At 46.7% G+C, this 23,637-nt stretch overlaps 1 long non-coding RNA gene across 1 annotated transcript; it reads left to right on the top strand.

The window, feature by feature from the left end:
• The first annotated feature begins 4,182 nt into the window (after window positions 1–4,182).
• LOC142906422 (uncharacterized) lies at window positions 4,183–22,448 on the top strand. The gene is made up of 5 exons (XR_012930237.1): window positions 4,183–4,458; window positions 10,448–10,587; window positions 15,676–15,857; window positions 16,241–16,307; window positions 18,686–22,448. It is a non-coding gene; the product is annotated as an uncharacterized LOC142906422 (long non-coding RNA).
• The last annotated feature ends 1,189 nt before the right edge of the window (window positions 22,449–23,637 follow it).

The following is a 23,637-nucleotide window of genomic DNA, read 5'->3' as shown; positions in this document are numbered from 1 at the left end:
GATGCGCTTCTTGCGGCCGTCTGGAATGCTCTTCCTTCTGATATTAGAAAGCCACCGGAGCTATGCACTTTTAAATCTAAATTTAAAACTCATTTCTTTGGTTCTGCGTTTTGTGTTAAGTTTGGTGTCCTCCGCACGCACCACCGATTGGCACGGTTGGTTACGTACGGTGCGAAAGAAGTGCAATATACCATACATAAGGAGGAACACTTGGATTAGAGAAAGAAAGTTGGCTTGGCTGAGGGTCTCTAGTAATAAAGGAGCGGTAATAAAGGACTACAACGCGTCTAAGAGGACATCATAAGGTTAGATGGAGTGCTAACATCGGCTTTATTACACTGCAGGAGCGTGAGAGTTGGTGAGAGCTTGGGGATGCCTTCTTCATCCAGCAGTCGATAAATCATGACTGGTGGTGATGATGAAATATAGCAGTCCAATGAGTGCCAGGATCAGAACATGTATTAATGCTGTAGGAATCTGATGAGCTATTAGGCTCTTCTTCACAGTTGTCCGGTAGGGCCACGGTTGTAAGAACTTCACAACGAACAATACAAAAATATGACGGTAGCGCGTTGGGGGGGGGGGTGGCCCTGCTCCGTGGGGGGGGGGGGGGGGTGGCCCTGCTCCGTGGGGGGGGGGGGGGGGGCCCTGCTACGTGGGGGGGGGGGGGTGGAGGTAGGGGTGGTGGCCCTGCTACGTGATTTGAGGTGCGGAGTTGAGGCGATAGAGAGGCGGTGAGGGAAGGAGCGAGGCGTGAGGGGGCTGAAAGTCGGCAAGTGGAGGGAGCCACGGCGTTCTTACCCTCACCGCGATCACGGCAGCAGCAGCAGCAAGCAGGGGCGGCACCGCTCCCCCATCACCACGAGCCTCCTCCACTCCAGCCGCCAGCCGCGTCCGCACCGCCTCGGCCAGGCTGTGGCGTGGCTGGCGCTGGTGCCGTGCGCCACGCTGCGGTGCGAACCCTGCTCGGCCAAGACGCTCTGCGGCTCCGAGCTGGTGGGGGGCGCTGCAGTTCGTGTGCGGCACCGAGGGGCTCCACGTGGCGCGACCGAGCGAGGGCCGGGGCGGGCGCCGGGGCGGGCGGCATCGTGGAGGAGTGCTGCTTCCGTTCCTGCTCGCTGATGCAACCGGAGCGGTAGTGCGCTGAGCAGTCCACGCGCTCCGCCTCGCGGCACGGGGGGCCTCGCGGCACGGGGGGGCCTCAAGGTACGAGGGGGCCTCAAGGCACGAGGGAGCCGCGAGGCACGGGGGGGCCTCGAGGCACGAGGGGGCTTGGAGGCACGGGGGGCCTCGAGGCACAGGGGGTCTGGTGGTGCAAGGGGGCCTTACTGACGAGCGCGCATCGCACGGCGCACTCTGGGTGGTCGCGGAAGTTCTCTGCTGCTGCTGCTGCTGCAGCGCAGCCACGTTACTCCTCACCACCAGCAGCAGCAGGAGTAGCAGTAGTAGCAGCAGCAGGAGTAGCAGTAGTAACAGCAGTAACAGCAGCGGCAGGAGTAGTAGTAGTAGCAGCAGTAACAGCAGTAGTAGCAGCAGCAGGAGTAGTAGCAGTAACAGCAGCAGCAGGAGTAGCAGTAGGAGTAGCAGCAGTAGTAGCAGCAGTAACAGCAGCAGCAGCAGGAGCAGTAGCAGCTGCAGGAGTAGCAGCAGCATCGCGACGACCACCAAGGAAAGCGTTTCGAGGACGTAGCGGGTGACGACGTTACGCGACGGCCGCTCGTGGCTCTGCCCCCCGGCACGGCGTGAAGAAAAAACAAAAAAAATGTTGAAGTTAAAATAAATAAATCCTTCTAGAAAAGAAGAGGGGGTGGGGGTTACATAAAACAAAGCATTAAACAAAACACAAACAAAACCGAAATGATGAACGGAACCAAGTTGCCGAATACACCGAGCATCTTGTTTCTTCTGATCCTTGAAAAAACGAGAGAGGGACAGTGACAGAGGCATGGCACATGGAGAGAGGCATGGCACAGAGAGAGAGGGACAGTGACAGAGGCATGGCACAGGGAGAGAGGGGCACTGAAAGCAGCAGCAGCAGAGGGAGGAAGAAGCTCGTCACTGAAGAGGAGTGGGGAGGCAAAACAAAAAGAGGAGATGGAGAGAGGAGAGGGGGGAGGAACGGAACGAGAGGCGGGCCATCGCCAGGTCAGGTGAGAGAGTGTTGATGGTGGTGGTGATGGCGATATTGTCCACTATGTTAATGATGATGGTGATGATGGTAGTGATGGTGGTGATGGTGGCACGTTGACGACAATAACGGTGCACAGTAAGTGATATTGTCATGATATTGTCATGATGGTGGTCGTGGTGGTGGTGATGTTGCTGCAGGAGCTGATGATTATGACGGTGTTGATAATGATTTTTGTTGTTGGTGGTGATGATGGTTGGCGATGGTTGTTGAACCCTCGGATTGCACAGCGCGCAGTGGTCTATGGGAATATTTACGTGGGGATTCCCCGCAGGGAATTTGCAAGCACACAAATCATCTGCGCGAGTCTTAGACCACCACATCATCATGGAGCAGCAGCATCATCGTCTCTCGTATTAAATCACCATGATCGTTATCTTCGTCATCTTAATAATCGTAACTGTCCACTATCCGTCATCATAATCAGCTCCACTATCCATAAGGAATATCACAGCATCATCGCTGCTGCTGCTGGTAATGAACGCGACCACCATCACGATCACAGTCATCATAAATTATAATATACAACACCCACATCATCTGTACACACTTTTCCATGATTACCAACGCTTGTTATCATCAATCGTTACCATAATACGTATACAATAGCCCAGTTAAAATAATACGCATGCCTCCTCCTGGTGCATCTCCAAACAGATGCTTACAGCCTTCTATGATGACATCTCTGTAAATCTCCCGACTCCATGCGTCCTTGGTCTCTCCCGATATATATCGAACTCCCCATCTCTCAACGCATCTCCCACCACTCTCTTCCTCCTGTCAGTCCACATTCATCTGATCAGTGCGCATGTCGCAATCTTATCAAAACGATTAAAGCCAGGGAGATTCATTGCTGCCTCCGTGCGGTTTTGACGTTCTTGTGTGTGTGCTGTTTGTGATGTCCGTCCGTGTGTCGCCTCGCTGGTTTTTTTTGTGTGGTTTGGCCACGTTTTTGTTTTTTGTAGTACGGAGTTAGACTGATGGCCTTAAACTTAGTTGTCATGTGGTTGTTGTTGTTTGACTTACGTGCCACTGGGATGTTTTGCACACAGCGTTGGTGTACGGTGCTATCTCAGCCATATTTTGATGTTTTTTTTGTGTCCTGGATTTTCTGTTTGCACAGTCACACACAAAGTAGTCACTTTAAGACGTTTTTATTGTTCGTATTTTAGTTTTTGTGTTTGTTTGTTGCGGTTGCACCCGATTCAAGAGCCGAATGGCTCACAGGGCTATACCAAATAAATAGAACTATGAACTACGTGGGGGGGGGCCTGCTACGTGGGGGGGGGGCCCTGCTACAGGGAGGGGTGGGGGCACTGCTACAGGGAGGGGGGGTGGCCCTGCTCCTTACCTGCCCAGGTCGCCCTCCCTCCCACGCGGCGTGCAACGACGCCGTCCTGGAGAGACGCTCAGCGGTGGTGGTTGTTGTTGTTGTTCATCAACTCGTCCTGGAGAGACGCTCGGTTTAAGTTTAATTAACTCGCGGTGGTGGTGGTTGTTGTGGTTGTTCATCAACTCGTCCTGGAGAGACGCTCGGTTTAAGTTTTTAATTAACTCGCGGTGGTGGTGGTGGTTGTTGTGGTGGTTGTTGTTGTTCATCAACTCGTAGAAGGTTGTCGTGGAGTTCTCGACCGCGGACATTTCTGGCTGCTCCCCACGATGGATTAGGAGGATGCCCAGAAGCCACAAGACGTGTTTGAAGGAACTCGCCATGTTTAGCAAAACATGTTTTATTTTATTTTTAACAATTTTTTTTAACAAAAATCAAATAAAAGTCTCCTCAACGATATTCTTGTTACTTTCGGTAAAGTCACCACGTAGAAGGGAAACAATAAAATAATAAAAATTTAAAACAATAAAAATTCTCACGACGTTTCGACCGCAACGCACAAGCAAATCGTCATCAGGTGTGAAAACCACAGCCAACGATGGCAAAGTTCGCGGTCGTCGTGACGACACTTCCGGCGGCGTGACGTCACCCAATGGTTATTACGTCACTAGCACGTGACGGACACCACGTGTGGTTGGAGCGGTTTGAATGGCGGTGAACGGAAATAGTTTACGGTTATATATTATTAGTTCTTTCGGTAAAGTCACGTTGAAGGGAAACAATAAAATATATATAAAATAATAAAGAACTAAGAATATTAATTACTGCAGTCACGAAAGCTTTAAATCAAAATTTAGTTTACGGTTACTTACGATGGATGGACTTGTCCCCGTCGTACGAACATGGAATTGCAACCGATTACTCCAGGGCCTGTAAACGGGTAAGATGAACGCCGCCTCTTATGCTCATTTTAGCAGCAAATTCTCTTGAACTGACTCGTGTTTTTATTTGATGTTTACCAGTTAAGTTTACATTTACATTGTTTATGCATATGTAAGGCCCTATCAAAATAAATTTCACTTTAAATAAAAAATACCTTAAGGTCCATAGATCGTAAAGTTTAATGTAAATTAATTAATTTAAATAGCAGTGTGAAATGTGCATATAAGTTTACGTTATGTGTATACATTTCCATCTGACTTATATTTACATCTCAATTGCATGTTTGAAGCCTATCAACTTATATATTTAGCCCTCCATAGTCTCAGTGGCTGAGTAAACAAGTCTCCCCCCATGCTAAAGTTAGTACAGTACAGCTATGTGGGTAAGTTAACAATTGTTGTTAAATGGATGGACTTAACCCCGTCATACGATCGTGAAACTTCACCCGGTGACCTCCAGGGCCAGTAGATGAACACTAACTGTTACGCTTCATTCGAGCAGCAAATCACCTTTGACGTAACTTTACTTACACTTAAAGAGTTAACTATACTGTACTGTACATCTAATTGATCTTTAACAAATAAGGGATTCCTCTACTCCATACCCCCTGCTCACTAACGAAGCCCTCCCAGTTTGTGTATTCGCTGCACCTCGGGGTGAGCTCTTGTAGAGTTTGTTTTAACCGCGAGCTAAAGTTAGCTAAAGTAATAAAACACAAAACGGTGTATAGAGTAAAAAAATACCAGTACATATATTTGACGCACTCGTTAAGAGCCTACACACAGAGCACCAAACTTACACACAATTAAAACTACACCCCTCCCCCCTCTCCACTTATATCGCGGTGTGTGTGGTGGTCATTTTAAAAACAAAATTAAGTTTAATTAACTCGCGGTCACTGTACAATTAGTTGTACTGTACTCATACTTGGCGCCCGGAATGGTTGCTGTGTATTCATCTGACGATATTAACATTTCCGCGCGCGCTTCGTTGAACTATTATGAAGAAACAAAAAGCTACTATATTTAGTGGCTTAGTTGAGTAAATATACGGATAGTCCCCGACTTACGATATTTCGATCTTAACGATGGCGTTAGCGGCAAAATTGTTTAAAAACTAATAATTTCTCCCGGCAAGCAAACGCAGCATCAGCAGCAGCGTACTTTAATGTGGCCATCAACAAGCTTAACATCTTGATTTAAAGCTTTCGTGACTGAAGCTATTTATATTCTTAGCTCTTTCGGTAAAGTCACCACGTAGAAGGAAAATAATAAAAATAATAAAAATATAAAAACTATAAAATTCTCACGACGTTTCGACTGCAACGCAAGCAATCATCATCAAATTTTCTTGACTGTGGTTTTCACACCTGATGATGATTGCTTGTGTTGCAGTCGAAACGTCGTGAGAATTTAGTTGTTTTATATATTTTTATATATTTTTATTGTTTCCCTTCTACGTGGTGACTTTACCGAAAGAACCAAGAATAAGCTTAACATCGTTCAAGTCTATTCTTAGCTCTTTCGCTAAAGTCACGTTGAAGGGAAACAATAAAATAAAAAATATATAAAAAACAATAAAATTCTCACGTATGCCAGACGACGGACAGAATGTATGATGATACTTTGCTTTAGCGATTTCATTCATTTTAGGGTTACCACGATACGGTACGTAGGTTCAATGCACGTTAAAAGTGTTTTTTATATATATGTAGCAGATAGGATTGTTTCATGAAAAAAAAACGTTCCGTTATATTGCAGTTCATATAGGTAGGCTGAGAATTTTACCTTGTTTTTTTAACTTTACATCTTACTGTGCCAATACAGTATTGTAATTAATAAATACAGTATATACTTTATACAGTACGGTACTGTATATTGCTCTGTTTTGCAAAATTATTACATTCTTTAAGACTCCTGGGTTAGGCTAGGGCCATCTTCGACTTACGATATTCTTGACTTAACGATGGAGTCGTAACGCATCTCCATCGTAAGTCGGGGACTACCCTGTATCGTAAGTCGGGGACTACCTTTATAGTGGCTAAGTGGGGGGGCTTAACTGGGTAAATATATATACATGGGAGAATTTAACACTGGCGTCTATAGGATAATTTCAGATTGGCGTCTGTGGGAGAATGTAACATTGGCGTACCTTTGAGAATTTAACATTGTAGTCTATGGGAGAATTTAACATTTGAGTATATTTTGATTTAAAGCTTTCGTGACTGCAGGGATTCATATACTTGGTTCTTTCGGTAAAGTCACCACGTAGAAGGGAAACAATAAAATAATAAAAATATAAAACAATAAAATTCTCACGACGTTTCGACTGCAACACAAACAGTCATCATCAGGTGCGAAAACCACAGTCAAGAAAATGTGATGATGATTGCTGCTTGTGTTGCAGTCGAAACGTCGTGAGAATTTTATTGTTTTATATTTTTATTATTTTATTGTTTCCCTTCTACGTGGTGACTTTACCGAAAGAACCAAGAATATATATAAACATGTTTATATTCTTAGTTTTTTCGGTAAAGTCACGTTGAAGAGAAACAACAAAATAACAAAATATATATAAAACAATAAAAAAATTCTCACGACGTTTCGACCATAACTCAAACGGTCATCATCAGGTGTGTTGGTTTGCATAAATTTATTTTTAAACGGCACATTTATTTATTTATAAAAAAACGTTGGCGTCACGCGCAGCGATTGGCAGTTTGCCCAGGACTAGTCCATCTATTTTTTTTGAAAAGAGGAGGGGGGAGACGAAATTTTTTATAATGTATGCTGTCTGAAAGCCACTGTAAGCGTGAACAATCAATCAAGAACTGAAATGATTTATCAAATCTTTCCAATCATTGCTAAGATAGAATCCATCTTCTCGGTTGAAATTGTCTCTGTGCTTGTATATGTGGATAGCCTCATGAACGAATCTCTCATGGAAGCCAGATGGCTTACAAAGAACCTCCGTCTTGGAAAAGTCAATGGCATGTGAGCCTACTGAATTAGAACAATGATCTGCTACGGCCGAGGTGTTGGTCCTACCGTGTTTAAGGTTTGCTTTATGTTCACGAATGCGGTCCGAGACATGGCGTTTGGTTTCTCCAATGTAACTACTACCACAGAGGCAACTTAGTTTGTAGACACCAGGGTATTGTATGTCCGGAATCACATCTTTTACAGACAGAACCAGATCACGGATTTTATGTAATGTGTTGAAACGGACCTGGATCTTGTGTTTATTCAAGATTTTGGAGATCTTTTTTGTGATCCCAGCAATGTAGGGTAAAGTGATGGTTTTGAAAGGCTCCTCAAGAGGGTTCTTCTTCATGGTTTGAGTGATAGCTTTGCGGATTGTATAGTCGGAGTAACCATTAGCCCTAAGAGCTTGGTGTACGTGCTTGAGTTCACTGCTTATGTGTTCCTGGTCGGATATGCATTGGGCTCTATGATACAGAGTCTTGATGAGAGAATTCTTCTGTGATGGATGGTGGTGGGAATCCGGTTTCAGATAAGCATCCGTATGGGTAGCTTTCCTGTAGACAGAGTGGCTCATTGAACCATCAGGTCTCTTTTTAATTAGGACATCCAAAAAAGGTATCTTGCCATCTATTTCGACTTCCATGGTAAATCTGATGGCTGGGTGTATGGAATTGATGTGGTCGAAGAATTGGTCTAGAGCAGGCCGGCCATGTGGCCAGATGACAAAAGTGTCATCCACGTACCTCTTCCATAAGGTTGGGCGCAGAGTGGCAGTCTGGATGGCGTCAGTCTCAAATCTCTCCATGAAAATGTTAGCTATAACTGGAGAAAGGGGGGAGCCCATTGGGGTGCCCTCAGTTTGTTTGTAGAAAGTTCCATTCCAAGTGAAGTATGTATTGGTTAAACTGTCTCACCAGGGGGGGTACCTCAGTGTTTAGTCCTTGATGAACCAAGTCTTCAATGATTGCAATGGTGTCAGGTACAGGAACCTTGGTGAATAAGGAAACTACATCAAAACTGACAAGCAGGTCGTCTGGGGACAGGGAAATACCCTTGATTGTTGATACCAGGTGAGTAGAATTTTGTACCGCAGAGGTGGTCTTTCCAGTGAAAGGACGCAGGATTTCAGACAAAAAACGAGCTAGTTTGTAGGTGGGGGAGCTGATAGTAGAGACTATGGGACGAAGAGGTGTATCAACTTTATGTATTTTTGGTAAGCCGTATAATCTTGGTGGCCTGGCAGCAGAAAGTTTCAACGAAAACTGTTTAGATTGATCAATTAATGCGGTTGAATCAGAAATTATTTTGTTGGTTTGTGTGACGAGGCTGTTGGTGGGATCTCTTTTTATTTTTGTATAACTACCATCGTCGAGTAATTCTTTAATTTTGTTGTTGTATTCTATTTTATCCATGATGACAGTAGCATTGCCTTTGTCAGCTGAGAGAACTACAATATCATTCCTCTTTTTTAATTTATATAATTCAAAACGCTCATCTTTGCTGAGGTTGCTAGCTGGCATCTTAGCGTTTTTGAGGGTTGCAGCGATTTCAGATCTTGCTACGTCTGCAGCGATGTGACCCAGGCCCCTGAGAGCAACGTCTACTTGGGCAATTATATCATTAACTGGTATGTGTTTAGGTGTGACTGCAAAGTTTAGACCTTTAGCTAAAACGGATTTCAGACCATCGGAAATAGAACTGTTACTGCGATTAATTACGACTTTATTAACGTCTAACTTTTTGGTGTGTGGGTCCGGTCTTTTGTTGAAGAGGAGGTTAAATTTGGAAATCAGGTTTTCCTTACATTTGGTCGACATAGTAGCAGCTGAAGAGGCAGTCATATTGTCTACATGTTCCCAATCCGATGTGGACATTATTGCCGTCAATGATAAGTGTGATTTGTAGAGTGTCTTGTCTAACTGATCTAGTTCTGTGCGTATAAAATTTCGTCTCCCCCCTCCTCTTTTCAAAAAAATAGATGGACTAGTCCTGGGCAAACTGCCAATCGCTGCGCGTGACGCCAACGTTTTTTATAAATAAATAAATGTGCCGTTTAAAAATAAATTTATGCAAACCAACACACCTGATGATGACCGTTTGAGTTATGGTCGAAACGTCGTGAGAATTTTTTATTGTTTTATATATATTTTGTTATTTTGTTGTTTCTCTTCAACGTGACTTTACCGAAAAAACTAAGAATATGAATTACTGCAGTCACGAAAGCTTTAAATCAAAATTTAAAAACATGTTTATAGTTTAGTTTAACACGTAGGCTTTCGCGACCAATATTATTCATAATAAAGGTTTTTGGGTTAGATCGCGTTTATTTATAAATGTGTCGTAATTCACTACTTCAGGCTGAAGTAGTGAATTATTGTCTTTTGTCAACGTGACACTTTTTTGCTGATTGGCCGTGTCGGGTGGTGGAGGGTTACGACACATTTATAAATAAACGCGATCTAACCCAAAAACCTTTATTATGAATGTTTATAGTTTAGTTCGCACGCGTGCGCGTGTGTGGCGTTGACGACTTTGGGGTTAACCGAATCTCGATACTAAACAAAAAAACATGAGTCATTTACTTCACAATTAACGCAAGACGCAATGATTCTGTTCAACAATTGCTGCCCCTTTTTTTGAGTCTCGTCGAAACTGGTCTCTGCATGCTGTCCACGTGGCTCTGGAACTCTGCGATTAGCACGGTTGGCTACGTACGGTGCGAAAGAAGTTTAACACGTATACATTGCTTCTGCGTTTGGGTTGGTGGATGTAGATCCATGGGCAGGCGAGAGCGGTTTTGGGATTTTGTTTGGTTTAGCGCACTTGCCTCAAGGTGCACCTAGCCTGGCACAAGCGCCGTGGTTGACGTCTCCCGCCAACTAAGTCGTGAAAGGCGGCGGCTGTTTGTTTGGTTGTTGTTGTTGTTTCTAGTCGCGAGATGTTGACCCTTTCATTGTAAACACTCTACAGAGACCTTGACCGTCACCGTGTCGCCTGTGACAGACTGTTGGGGCGAGCGCTGTCAGCGAGGAGCAGCACCTGTGAAGGCCGGCACCGGGGCACACGGAGGGGGTGGGGTTGGCCAGCAACCACGCCCGACCGCCTTTGTCTTCCCAGTGGGCGATGTTTACACAGCACACCAGGTAACTGGTATTGGTGTGGTCTGGCCGATACGGTGTAAGGCCATCAAAAATTCACCTGCAAATCTCATCGGCTGAAATACTAATTTTGCCTAGGGGGGGGGGCATGGGGGAATATCACAAAAAAACCCGCTTAGAATCAACAATACGAAACGGATGTTTATTTACACGCTTTCTGTTTCGATCCAAAGCTTTCGTGACTGCAGGGATTCATATTCTTGGTTCTTTCGGTAAAGTCACCACCACGTAGAAGGGAAATAATAAAATAATGAAAATAAACCGATAAAATTATCACGACGTTTCGATTGCAACACAAGCAATCATCATCAGGTGTAAAAACCACAGCAAGGAAATTTGAAAAAAGTGGTTTTCACACCTGATGATGATTGCTTGTGTTGCAATCGAAACGCCGTGAGAATTGTATTGTTTTATTTTATTTATTTATTTCCCTTCTACCTGACTTTACTGAAAGAACCAAGAATACACGCTTTCTATTAACTCACTCTGTTGTATCCTCAAATCTTGTATCTACATTTTTACCCACTTCCCAATGTGGTATCGACTGCAAACTTTTAAACATGTTTTAAATTTCGATTTAAAGCTTTCGTGACTGCAAGGATTCATCTTCTTTGGTTCTTTCGGTAAAGTCACGTAGAATGAGAATAAAATAATAAATTAATAAAATAAAATAACACAATAAAATGATCACGACGTTTCGGCCACAACACAAGCGGCCTTCATCAGGTGAAGGGACGAAACTGATGAAGGCCGCTTGTGTTGTGGCCGAAACGTCGTGATCATTTTATTTTATTAATGTATTAATTTATTAATTTATTCACATTCTACGTGACTTTACCGAAAGAACCAAAGAAGATGTTTTATATGTTACTAGCTGTACTACCCCCGGCTTCGCCCGGGACTTGGATCCACCATACGCCTTTGTCCCCCCAGTGGCGATGTTCACACACCACAGCAGTTACTCGTTTGAGGCTGAGTCGACCTAGGGGAGACCCAGGAACGGTTAAAATAATCGTCACCGGTGGGGGCAGTGAGCTGGAATCGAACTCGGGTCGCCGGGTTCGTAGCGCGGCGCGCTAAGCGCTACACTACAATGCGTTACGCTTCCACACACACACAGATTACACACACACATACACACACAGATACACACACACAGATTACACACACACACAGCACGCTAACCACTACACTACAATGCGTTACACTCCCACGTGCGCGGGTCATGTGATAGATTTGACGTCACAGCTCACTTGCCGTGCAAAAAATAAATGCATTATTGAGCTCACCCCCCCCACCCCCCCCAAAAGTGTATTTTTATAATTTTTGCATGGTGTACAGTCTGGAAAGTACCCACATGGCAAATTTCAAGTTTGTTGCATGTCAGGAAGTACGCTAAACATTTTTGAACAGACACACATTCACAACTTTGCTTTTGATATATATGGAGATGTTTCAGCTTGGGTCTAATTGTCCACGCTCAACTGACATTGGCTGTAAATCACCACGGGTTCCCTTACGTCACGGCAAGCTTCGGGGCCACTTCCTGGAGTCGTGGAGTTATTACATTACCAGTGGGGTACATTAAGGCGTGCTTTAAAAAAAGTTTTTTTTAAATATTATTTTCTTATTTCAATCGTTTCACCCCAGAGGAGAACATCACAGTCACTCGACTTTTTCAGGAGGGGCGGGGGTGGGGGGGCGTGGGCTCTGCAATAATTTGCGGCCAAAGTTGCTGCAGCTGCTGTACAATTCAAATTTCACAGATTTTAAGGGATTTGTTTCAGGATTGCGATGAGTATGACCGGTACCGGTTACCTTGTAGGGTGACTACTGTACAGTTTCAACAGATGCGCAAACGTAGAGACACTCCCCACGCGGTCTGGAATCTAACCCAGGTGGCTTTATGTGGCTGTGATGAACAACAAGCGGTTAGCCCGCTGTGTCCGCCACCCTAATTCAAACTGGCGTCGCGATCAAACTAATTGATTTTGGCTCTGGAAATGGGGGGGCGGGGGCAAACAAACAAACAAACATCCCCGAATCTTCAAAAGAAAGTCACCCGGAGTGAATCTTCTGCTGGATTAATCCGTAAACTCGCCCCCCCTCCCCCCTTACCGGCATTGTCCTCACGAGTTGGCCGCCGATTAATCATCTCAATCGAGCAAATTGTCCAGGCTCACGATTGCAGTTCTGAATGCAAAACCAAGTAAAAACATCGATCATATTAAACTGGAGAAGTCTCGCATCCTAGCGAATAATTATGTAAATCGTCGCGATTCGGCAATTCCGTTTGGTTTGCGATTGGATTCTAGAATGAAGATTCCAGAATGTATTTTAGCATTGTGGTGGGGGTGTTGTGTGGGGACGTTGGGTTGGTTAACATGGACCCATTGTGTATATAACTGTAACAGAGCACGTGTGGTTAAAGCAGTACTTAATTCCTTGCAATAGGTTTATATTTGGTGTTTGAACATCTTAACACCTGCTGTTTTAATGCCGGAAAGGGTAAACGCTATTGTTCTTTATGCTCTTTGGTTCTTTCGGTAAAGTCACGTAGGTAGAAATAAAATGAAATAAATCACGACGTTTCGAACGCAACGCAAGCGCCCGTCTTCAGGTGAAAATTGTGACAGCTGCGATGTCTGCTGCCTTGTGAGGAGTATGGATCACTGCAGTCACCAAAGCTTCAAATCACTATTGTTATTTTTTCATACTTTGATACTGGCAAAAATGTCCCATTTTCTAGCTGCTCACTCCAAGTTATGAATGCTCTGATAGTACATTGTTTTTGTATCGTTCGCCTTTTGGCATTCTCTGGTCTGACACTGGTGAGACTAGGCCCTAAAGAAGGCTGTCTATGGTGTAGGCCAATCAGTTTCCACGACAATGCCCATATATTATCAGAGCATGTTTGTTTGCATGTTCACCACAAGTAGTGTGTGTGGTGTCATGGAGACTTGATTCCTTGCAAAAGGTTTCAATTTGGTGTTTGAACATCTTAACACCTGCTGTTTAATTGCCAGAAAGGGTAAAGCATATTCTTATTTTTTCATCCTTTGATACTGGCAAAAACGTCCTATTGATTTTGGCTCTGGAACCAGGTCCAACCTAAGTTCCCATGATTTTTCGCAATGGGTCCATACCTCCCATCCACGTGCCAACGGGCTACGTGTCACAGGCGAGCCACAGCACAGCACCGACATTTCAGTCGTGTTCCGGAGAACTCCGCTTATCCTCCGGCCCTGTTACCCGCACGCGGCGACTCTCTTATCCTCGAAAGATTTGCGGATGACGGGATTATGTCATTCCACGTTGCAGGGATGGGAAAACACATGTGGATATCCGTGGGTGATATGACGAACAGGGGTGCGAGTAATAGGAGTTTTTTGTGGACCGTATAGGACCGGCGGATAACAGGATATACGAGGGTAATATTGGTGCGGACAAGAGTTGTATTTGAACTCTTGTTTACTGAGGAGGTACTGGTCAGGTATTTTGCAAAGCAGGACTCACCAAAGTGTGTTGTGAGACTTATCAAAGCGTTGCAGGACACATTAATTGTATTATATTTGTTATTGAAAAATATATTTTAAGTGGGCGTTTTATTTTTATAAAACTTGGTGGCTGTTTTGATTTGGCTTTAAAAAGATGTAATTATGACTTAAGTCGTCTTTAAACACCAGAATGTGAATACCATCGATTTGCATATGAAGAATCGAGCTCAGCAGACCTTTGACAATCCACGGCTAGATGAAGGCCTTTCTTTTTGCCATGTTGATGATCTGGGTTGTTTGACCATAACTTCACTACGCTTAAATTTCGATTTAAAGCTTTCGTGACTGCAAGGATTCATCTTCTTTGGTTCTTTCGGTAAAGTCACGTAGAATGAGAATAAAATTATAAATTGATAAAATAAAATAACACAATAATATTCTCACGACGTTTCGGCCACAACACAAGCGGCCTTCATCAGGTGAAGGGACGAGACTGTCTGGTAGGACAGCGCTGGAGTGAAAAAGCCACGCTCAGATCACGACCTTTAAGCTGTGTGAGAAGAAACAAAGCGCCTTGACAAAGGAATTAGCATATAATTTTGCATTGAAATGGCTGAGTGATTAGCTTGTAATTGGTCACAGAAAAGGCTATGTTAAAGTTAAAGCATACACATCCGCAGAGGCACCCCTTGACAAAGGAATTAGCATAGAATTTAGCATTGAAATAGCTAAGTTAAAGTATACACATCCGCAGAGGCACCCCTTGACAGCATGGGTTGGCGATGAGCAGTGCTTCAGGTATCACTGACCACTGATGTTGGCCATGGCTGGGAATTTCAGTCGGATCTCCGACTTTGTCGTGCAGTGTACGTATCAAACTTGATTTGGCACTTTCGTGACTGCAGGAATTACTCTTTGGTGCTTTCATTGTACGTATGTTGAACTTCTTTATTACCGTACGTAGCCAACCGTGCTAATTCAAGTTTATTTTTTAGGTATATAGCCCTGTGAGCCACGCACCTCTTGACTCCGGTGCAACCGCAACAAACAAAAACATGAACAAGGAAACATCTTAAAGTGGCCACACGCAACAGAAAAACAGCAAAGTCTTCCAGAAAAAACACCGCATTTCAACGCTGTGTGCAAAAATTCCAGTGGGATGCAAGTCAAACAATAACAACCATAAGAAAATTTAGATTAAAGTTATCAGGCTAACTCTGTACTACAACAAACAAACATGGCTAAACCAAAACGTTTTCAAAAACACCAAAATAGAGCTAAAAAAACAACGTATCAGTGATCGACCGAGGCAAGGCCATAACCGATTCAGACAATCGTCACTGGTCTTTGCCGTGAGCGGGAATCTAACTAGTTGGCCGACTTTGTGGCGAAGTGTGTTCATCACGACACTACCGCTTCCCACATTTACACACTCACGCAAAGACAAATACCCCGCGGCACCACGTTGGTATCTGAATTCAATATTTGGACAACAGAACATGTATTTACATTCGTATTCATGCGTGTTATATACGAAGTGTATTTGTTGGGGTGTGTGTGCACCTTCTACCAACAGTCTGTTCAGAAGGGTGCGCGAGGCGCGTGCTAGTGGTTCGTGTGCTGGGCTCCTCTCTGATTCGTGCACCACGGAGCACGTGACGTGCCGTGACGTCAGCCAAATAGCTGCGTTCTTGCCACGCTCAAGGTTCCCGAAGGATGACCTCGTACGAGAAGATTGCACAGAAAGACATTGGCATGGTGAGTGGAGCGAGTGTCGCTGTGTGTGTGTAGATTCCCGTGTGGGGAGTCGGCAGGGCTGTTGCCTCGCTAGAGGAGTAGCGCGAATTTATATTCTACAGTGGTTGAGATTTATTTGAAAAAGTCGTGGGCCTCTTCTACGTCCACTCAGACAAAAAACATTACCCAATGTGGAGACCTCCCCTTGAAAACATCGGCATAGGGGAGACAAAGGTGGCCAGGCGTGGTGTGCCGTGCTGGTCTTCAGCACGGCTCTGGCCCAAGGCTACCAGGGGGGGGATCTTCGTCTCTGCAGCTGTACGTGAGGAGCGTGCTTAGCGGCACGCTTCACAATTTTTTCCCTCCGCCCCCGGTTCCCCTGCCTTTTGACTCCGGATTCTAAGAAGCCTGCGAGGTCCTCATCCACAGCCGCTTGGGCCGAAGCGGTCGCGGTCTACGAGGCGAACCAAGGTACTGAACATCTGTGAAAACGAGCTTTAGGGTTCATCGTATTCCTCCAGCGTGAATATAGATTGAGATTCTGACCAAAGACGAGGAAAGAAACCCCCCGTGTAGCCGTAACAGACTTGGGGCAGGTGCTCATCACGAGTACCAGTCAACACCACCACTCGCTTGCTTCAGTGGGAAACAACTTTGACTTGCCCATGCTTGATCGATAGTAAACATCTTCTTTGGTTCTTTCGGTAAAGTCACGTAGAATGAGAATAAAATAAAAATGCTTTAACTTTTAACATAGCTATTTCTGTGACCAGTCACAAGCTAATCTTTCAGCCATTTCAATGCTAAATTATATGCTAATTCCTTTGTCAAGGCTCTTTGTTCCTCTCACACAGCTTAAAAGCCGTGATCTGAACGTGGCTCTCTCACTCCAGCGCTGTCCTACCAGACAGTCTCGCCCCTTCACCTGATGAAGGCCGCTTGTGTTGTGGCCGAAACGTCGTGAGAATATTATTGTGTTATTTTATTTTATCAATTTATTATTTTATTCTCATTCTACGTGACTTTACCGAAAGAACCAAAGAAGATGAATCATTGCAGTCACGAAAGCTTTAAATCGATAGTAAACAATTATTTAATACCGACGATGAGTACGTTAATATAATAGGGTTTTTCCCCTTTTTTCTGGCAACAAAACTGAAACCTATTTTTTTACAAGGATTCATGTTACTGCATTAACCACAATACTTGTGGTCAAAAATGCAACAACAAACAGGTCCCTGCAGGGTGGGCTGGTAGGACAAGTCTCTGCGCTGTCTATTGCTGATTTTACACCCAACAGCACGAGATTTCACTTCGTTAAAGTATTGAAAGGGGACGGACGGATGGACGCATTAATCTATTGCAGGCTGGTACACTCAGTTTACAACTTCGTTCCTACCAGTAAAAACACACTCTTATAATATGATGCATTGTCCTTGAATCTGATTGGTCCACACCAGAGACAGCGTTCTTTAGAGCCTCGACCCAATTGGTGCTCGACCAGATGACGCCAAAATGCGTTACACAGCTCAAGGACAATGCCACTTTCAAAGTAATGAGGAGCTCGGGGTTAAGCATCTACATCATTGGACCTCCTCCTCCTTTGCCAGTACCAAAATATAATCATAATAACAATAAAAAAAGGTTTCAGTTTTGTTGCCAGAAAAAAAGTGGAAAAACCCTATTATTATATTTTGGTACTGGCAAAGGAGGTGGTCCGATTACGAGTACATTCATACGTAGAGTTGACTTTCAAGGTGTGTTACTCTTTGGCTTATGGCCGCATCTCCCAGCGGCACTTGTATGTACATTTGCCTCTTTGGTTTTTCCTCTTAAAAACGTGACGAGTTGCCATCTTTTAAACAAGTAAGTTAGTGAGGATGGTCTCGGTAACAATAAGTAAATACATGGTAAACGAGCGCCAATTGTGATTTAAATCTTTCGCGACTGCAGTGATTCACATTCTTGGTTCTTTCGGTAAAGTCACCACGTTGAAGGGAAGCAATAAAATAATAATATATATAAGAATAAAAATTCTCACGACGTTTCGACTGTAACGCAAACAGTCATCATCAGGTGTTTGCTGATGATGACTGTTTGATGATGACTGTTTGTGTTACAGTCGAAACGTCGTGAGAATTTTATTGTTTTATATATATTATTATTTTATTGTTTCCCCTCAGCGTGACTTTACCGAAAGAACCAAGAACATTAGCGCTAATTAAACAAGTAAATATGATGGCGATGTGGCTGGGCAACAACAACAAACCCGGGTAGCCATGGCAACTGCGCCCCCCCCCCCGCTCCAACTGTTGCCAACAGTCCAGGCCTCGAGCCCCGCCCTCTGGTGACGTCACTGCCACGACCTCTGTGGTGGCCCCGCCCTCTTCTTCTGCAGGCTCCGCCCCCATCGTAGAACGTTACACGTTACAATTACGTTGATATTAAATATAAGTATATAATTACAATAAAAACATTGATGACATGGCCGTCCAGACACGTTACCTAGCCAAGGCCACCCTTCTCAAGGTCACGATGATGTCTTTGGGTCGTACATGTTGCAAGGTCCGTTACATTCGCAATCTCTCCGTGCGGCCGACGTTCAAGTACAATGATAATAGCATGTTGACGTCGATGACTGAATGACGAATGTGAGTGCTGGCATTGCGTGACGATTAAGGCTACTGTCCAGGTACTGCCCAGTGCTGATGGCATCCCCCCACTTTGCCCTAGTTCTCGCTTTCCCCCAGAATCCACCTCCTCCACGACGCCTGACTCCTGACGGGCCGAGCCGCCCCTGCTCGGATGTGAGCAGCTGCTGTCTGTGCCCGTGCGGTCCTCCGTTATAGCTGAGGTCGACCAGTTCTCCAGTCGGGTTCTGGGAGGAGGCTGCTGTCAAGGACATCCGCCTCGAGATGGAGGCGGCCATGAAGCCACCTCAACGACCCCGGCGGAAAAAGAGCAGCCGGACCCGACAGCAGCAGCCGATTGGCTCGTCCCGCAAAGCGACCCCCGAGCTGCGGTGGGGGTGACGGCGTGGGTCACAGAGGGCCTGCTCCTCCTGCGTGGCCGAGGAGCGGGTCCACGAAGTGGGAGGCCACCTGAGAGTCAACCTCTCGAATATTTATGATGACTTTTGCAGGAGGCCTTTAATCGGGAAAAAGGCGCTGCCACGGGGAGAAGATTTTCGTCTGAAAATCTTCTCTCCGCCTCCCCTCCATCCTGCTCCACCATCTCACCCCCCCCCCCCCACCACTATCACAAAAAGCCCCAACCCCCACCATCACTATTCACCGTGCCCTCCGCCACCACTATCTGCCCAACCCCCCCACCATCACCATCCGCCTCACCCTCCACCATCACTATCCGCCATAAACCCCACAATCACTCTCCGACCAACCCCGCAACATCGCTATTCGCCCAACACCCCACCATTACTTTCCGCCCCACCCCCAAACATCACTATCTGCCCAACAACCCACCATCGCCTCACCCCCCACCATCGCCATTCACCTCACCCCCCACCTTCACCAAATTTTGAAAACATAATGTATTGGGGCATGAGGCACTGTGGAGTACCATTGTACATTAATCGGAATATTGGATAATTCGGCAAAGGCCAGAAACCCCATATGTGTCGCATTAACAAGCGTTTACTGTACACGCACGATGTTTTAAGTGTGTGTGTGTTGAGCACATATAATGCACCTTTTTCTCGTGCACCGCAATCCACCTGCACACGTACGAGGCGTTGACAACTGTGGTGAGGAGCACAAGTTTTATTCGTTGTTGGAACAAAACTCGCCCACGCCCTTCCCACCGCGACCAAAACGGCAATGTCCACCAAAGGGAGCAGCAGAGAGCCCCTCTAAAGCAACCATTTCGGTCCGGTGCAGTTCCATCCACTTGTGTGAGTGTGTGTATGCATGTGCTGGTCTTGGTGAGTGCATCGCTGCGTAGTGTTCGTGCGAATCGTTCGCTACCAGACCACCTGGTATCGGGAGCAGTGTTCTCTGGCGGCGGCGGCCACGGTGGCGGATTGTGGCGGAGTGACCAGCAGCGGTGGTCTTTGTCCGCGGTAACCATCGCGAGCGCCGGTACCCGCCGGTGATGTAACGATGGACATCAGCGAAGGGATGCCTCGCTGGCCAGCGTCGCGAGCGCCGGTCTTCGCCAGTGCCGGAGTGGTGGGCGGCAGTGGAGGCGGAGGAACGTGGGTCTGGTTGTGGCTGCATCGTGTCGCATCGTTGCGCGCACGTATTTCCCTCCGGGCCGCAGCCATCCGAGGAGCAGGATACGTGGGGCAGCAGTGGTGGAGGTGGGCTCGGCTGGTCAGGATCATGAGACTTGGTCTCCCCTGGCACTGGAGGGGTAGGCAGTGGTGGAGGTGAGCTCAGCTGGCCCAGGGTCCTGAGCGCTGGTCACCGCAGGTGCTGGAGGCGTGGGCAGCAGTGGAGGCTGGGGGACGTGGGCCTGGTTGCGGACACGTCTGCTCGCAGCGTTGCGTGCACGTCTTATCCTCCGGGCTGCAGCCGCACGAAGAGCAGGGGCGAGGGCTCGTCTGTGACCTCTGACCCTGCCCACGTTGGGCGCTGCCACCATCATCATCGGTTTCTGCAATTCGGCACAAAACAAACAGGATTGAATATGTCTTCAAAAGTAACAAAGATAAAGGTGCAAACCCAGAAACTGCATTCTCAAGCCACTGCCAGTGGACTGGCCTACACTCTAGAGAACTTTAGAGGGCATGTGGCCTACGTTACACTGGAAAAAGTGGGAATACCCACACTTTTCATCACTAAACAGTCCAATGAATGGCTGTGGCGTAGCCATTTATGCTGCTCGGTGGACAGAGACTGGGAGGCATTAAAACAAACTTGCCCATGGTTTCAACAAGAAACGCTGAGACACGGAATGGAACCCGGGAACATCTGGATTGCAAGTGCAGCATATGGTAGCAAATGTATCTTTGAGTTGTCACCCTTTTCCTTTATATATTTGTACAGGTAGTCCTCTACTTACGATAGAGGTGCGTTACGACGACCCCATCGTAAGTCAAAATATCGTAAGTCGAAGATGGCCTAGCCTACCCAGGAGTCTTAAAGAATGATGATAATTTAGCAAAACAGAGCAATGTACAGTACCGTACTGTATTAACTAAATGCTGTATGTATTTATTCATTACAATACTGCATTGCACAGTAAAGTAAAAAAAGCACGTCGTAAATTCTTAGCCTACTTATATGAACTGCAATTTAATTGCAAGTTTTTTTCAGGAAACAATCCTATCTGCTATAAAAAAAACTTTTTACATGCAATTTGTCGTATCGCCATCGTAAGAGCAAAATATCGTAAGTCGGACCATCGTAACTCGAGGACTATCTGTAATTTGCATTGAACAAAACCCGGGGCCGTTGCAGCCCGTCAAGCATTTTGCAAGTCCGGCGAACGGCATATTAGACGCTTCTCAGTCGCGGAGAAGCGTCTAATATCGGTGGCGAACGGCATTTGAACCAGTCATTAACCTGCACCTTTCTAAGACCAGCTCGGACTAACCATCTTGGTGAAGTACGGTCAACACAACGCCACGAACACCACGGCATGGGGAGAGGCCTTCATCCAGCAGTCACTTGACAAAAAAAGGGCTGTACAATCATAACTGCCCATGCCGCTTAGCATTAATTGGCCTGCTTTTGACTGGCCCTCAGTATTATGTCTTTACATCGAGTTGTTCAGTTTGTTGTGCTTCCCTCGTGCAAACTGATCATCCTCGCAGCAGCTTTTGGCGAACCAGATGCGCTTCTTGCGGCCGTCTGGAACGTTCTTCCTTCCGACATTAGAAAGCCACTTTTAAATCAAAATTTAAAACGAATTTTATCTGAACCGGTCCCGGGCCTCCCCAAGGTCGACTCGGCCTTTAAATAAGCACCTGGTGCGGTGTGTCGTTAACATCGCCACTGGGGGGAGACAAAGGCATCCGGGCGTGCTGCTGGGCCACCCACCCATCCCCTCGTGCGCCGTGCCGTCCTTCGTAGGCGCTGCTTTTGCTGCTGCTCGCTGACAGCACTTGCCCCGACACTCTGTTAAGGGCTACACAGGGGTGGGGTGGTGGGTGGAATCTTTGTCTTATTTATTGTTTTGTTAATTTCGCTTGATGAGCAGTGGGTGGCTAGCGTTAAATGCACGATGTTTAAGTGTGTGTGTGTTGAGCACATATTGCACCTTTTTCTCGTGCACCGCAATCCACCTGCACACGTACGACGCGTTGACAACTGTGGTGAGGAGCACAAGTTTTATTCGTTGTTGGAACAAAACTCGCCCACGCCCTTCCCACCGCGACCAAAATGGCAATGTCCACCAAAGGGAGCCGCAGAGAGCCCCTCTAAAGCAACCATTTCGGTCCGGTGCAGTTCCATCCACATGTGCGAGTGTGTGTATGCATGTGCTGGTCTTGGTGAGTGCATCGCTGCGTAGTGTTCGTGCGAATCGTTCGCTACCAGACCACCTGGTATCGGGAGCAGTGTTCTCTGTTCATGTCAACGTGAAACCATTGGGGTCTCGATACCCGAGCCACGGCGGGACGTCTACAGCGTCACGGCGGGGACGCCGACGGCGCCGACGGCGCCGACGGCGCCGCGTGCCGCGCGGACGGGCAGACCACACCGGGGAACCAGCTCCGGCGGGCGCATCGGCTCCGGCGGCGGCCACGGTGGCCGATTGCGGCGGAGTGACCAGCAGCGGTGGTCTTTGTCCGCGGTAACCATCGCGAGCGCCGGTACCCGCCGGTGATGTAACGATGGACATCAGCGACGGGATGCCTCGCTGGCCAGCGTCGTGAGCGCCGGTCTTCGCCAGTGCCGGAGGGGTGGGCGGCAGTGGAGGCGGAGGAACGTGGGTCTGGTCGTGGCCGCATCCTGTCGCATCGTTGCGCGCACGTATTTCCCTCCGGGCTGCAGCCATCCGAGGAGCAGGATACGTGGGGCAGCAGCGGTGGAGGTGGGCTCGGCTGGTCCAGGATCATGAGACTTGGTCTCCCCTGGCACTGGAGGGGTAGGCAGCGGTGGAGGTGAGCTCAGCTGGCCAGGGTCCTGAGCGCTGGTCACCGCAGGTGCTGGAGGCGTGGGCAGCAGTGGAGGCTGGGGGACGTGGGCCTGGTTGCGGACACGTCTGCTCGCAGCGTTGCGTGCACGTCTTATCCTCCGGGCTGCAGCCGCACGAAGAGCAGGGGCGAGGCCTCGTCTGTGACCTCTGACCCTGCCCACGTTGGGCGCTGCCACCATCATCATCGGTTTCTGCAATTTCAGCACAAAACAAACAGGATTGAATATGTCTTCAAAAGTAACAAAGATAAAGGTGCAAACCCAGAAACTGCATTCTCAAGCCACTGCCAGTGGACTGGCCTACACTCTAGAGAACTTTAGAGAGAGCCAATTCTAGAGGGCATGTGGCCTACGTTACACTGGAAAAAGTGGGAATACCCACACTTTTCATCACTAAACAGTACAATGAATGGCTGTGGTCCAATGAATGGCTGTGGCGTAGCCATTTATGCTGCTCGGTGGACAGAGACTGGGAGGCATTAAAACAAACTTGCCCATGGTTTCAACAAGAAACGCTGAGACACGGAACGGAACCCGGGAACATCTGGATTGCAAGTGCAGTATATGGTAGCAAATGTATCTTTGAGTTGTCATCCTTTTCCTTTATAAATTTGTACAGGTAGTCCTCTACTTACGATAGAGGTGCGTTACGACGACCCCATCGTAAGTCAAAATATCGTAAGTCGAAGATGGCCTAGCCT

Source organism: Petromyzon marinus, chromosome 64 (assembly GCF_048934315.1).
Source record: "Petromyzon marinus isolate PM22_M1 ecotype Great Lakes invasive population chromosome 64, UKy_Petmar_22M1.pri1.0, whole genome shotgun sequence".
NCBI classification, from domain to species: Eukaryota; Metazoa; Chordata; class Hyperoartia; order Petromyzontiformes; family Petromyzontidae; genus Petromyzon; species Petromyzon marinus.
The sequence above is the reverse complement of the archived record's forward strand: the minus strand, read 5'-3'. Positions and strand labels throughout refer to the sequence as shown.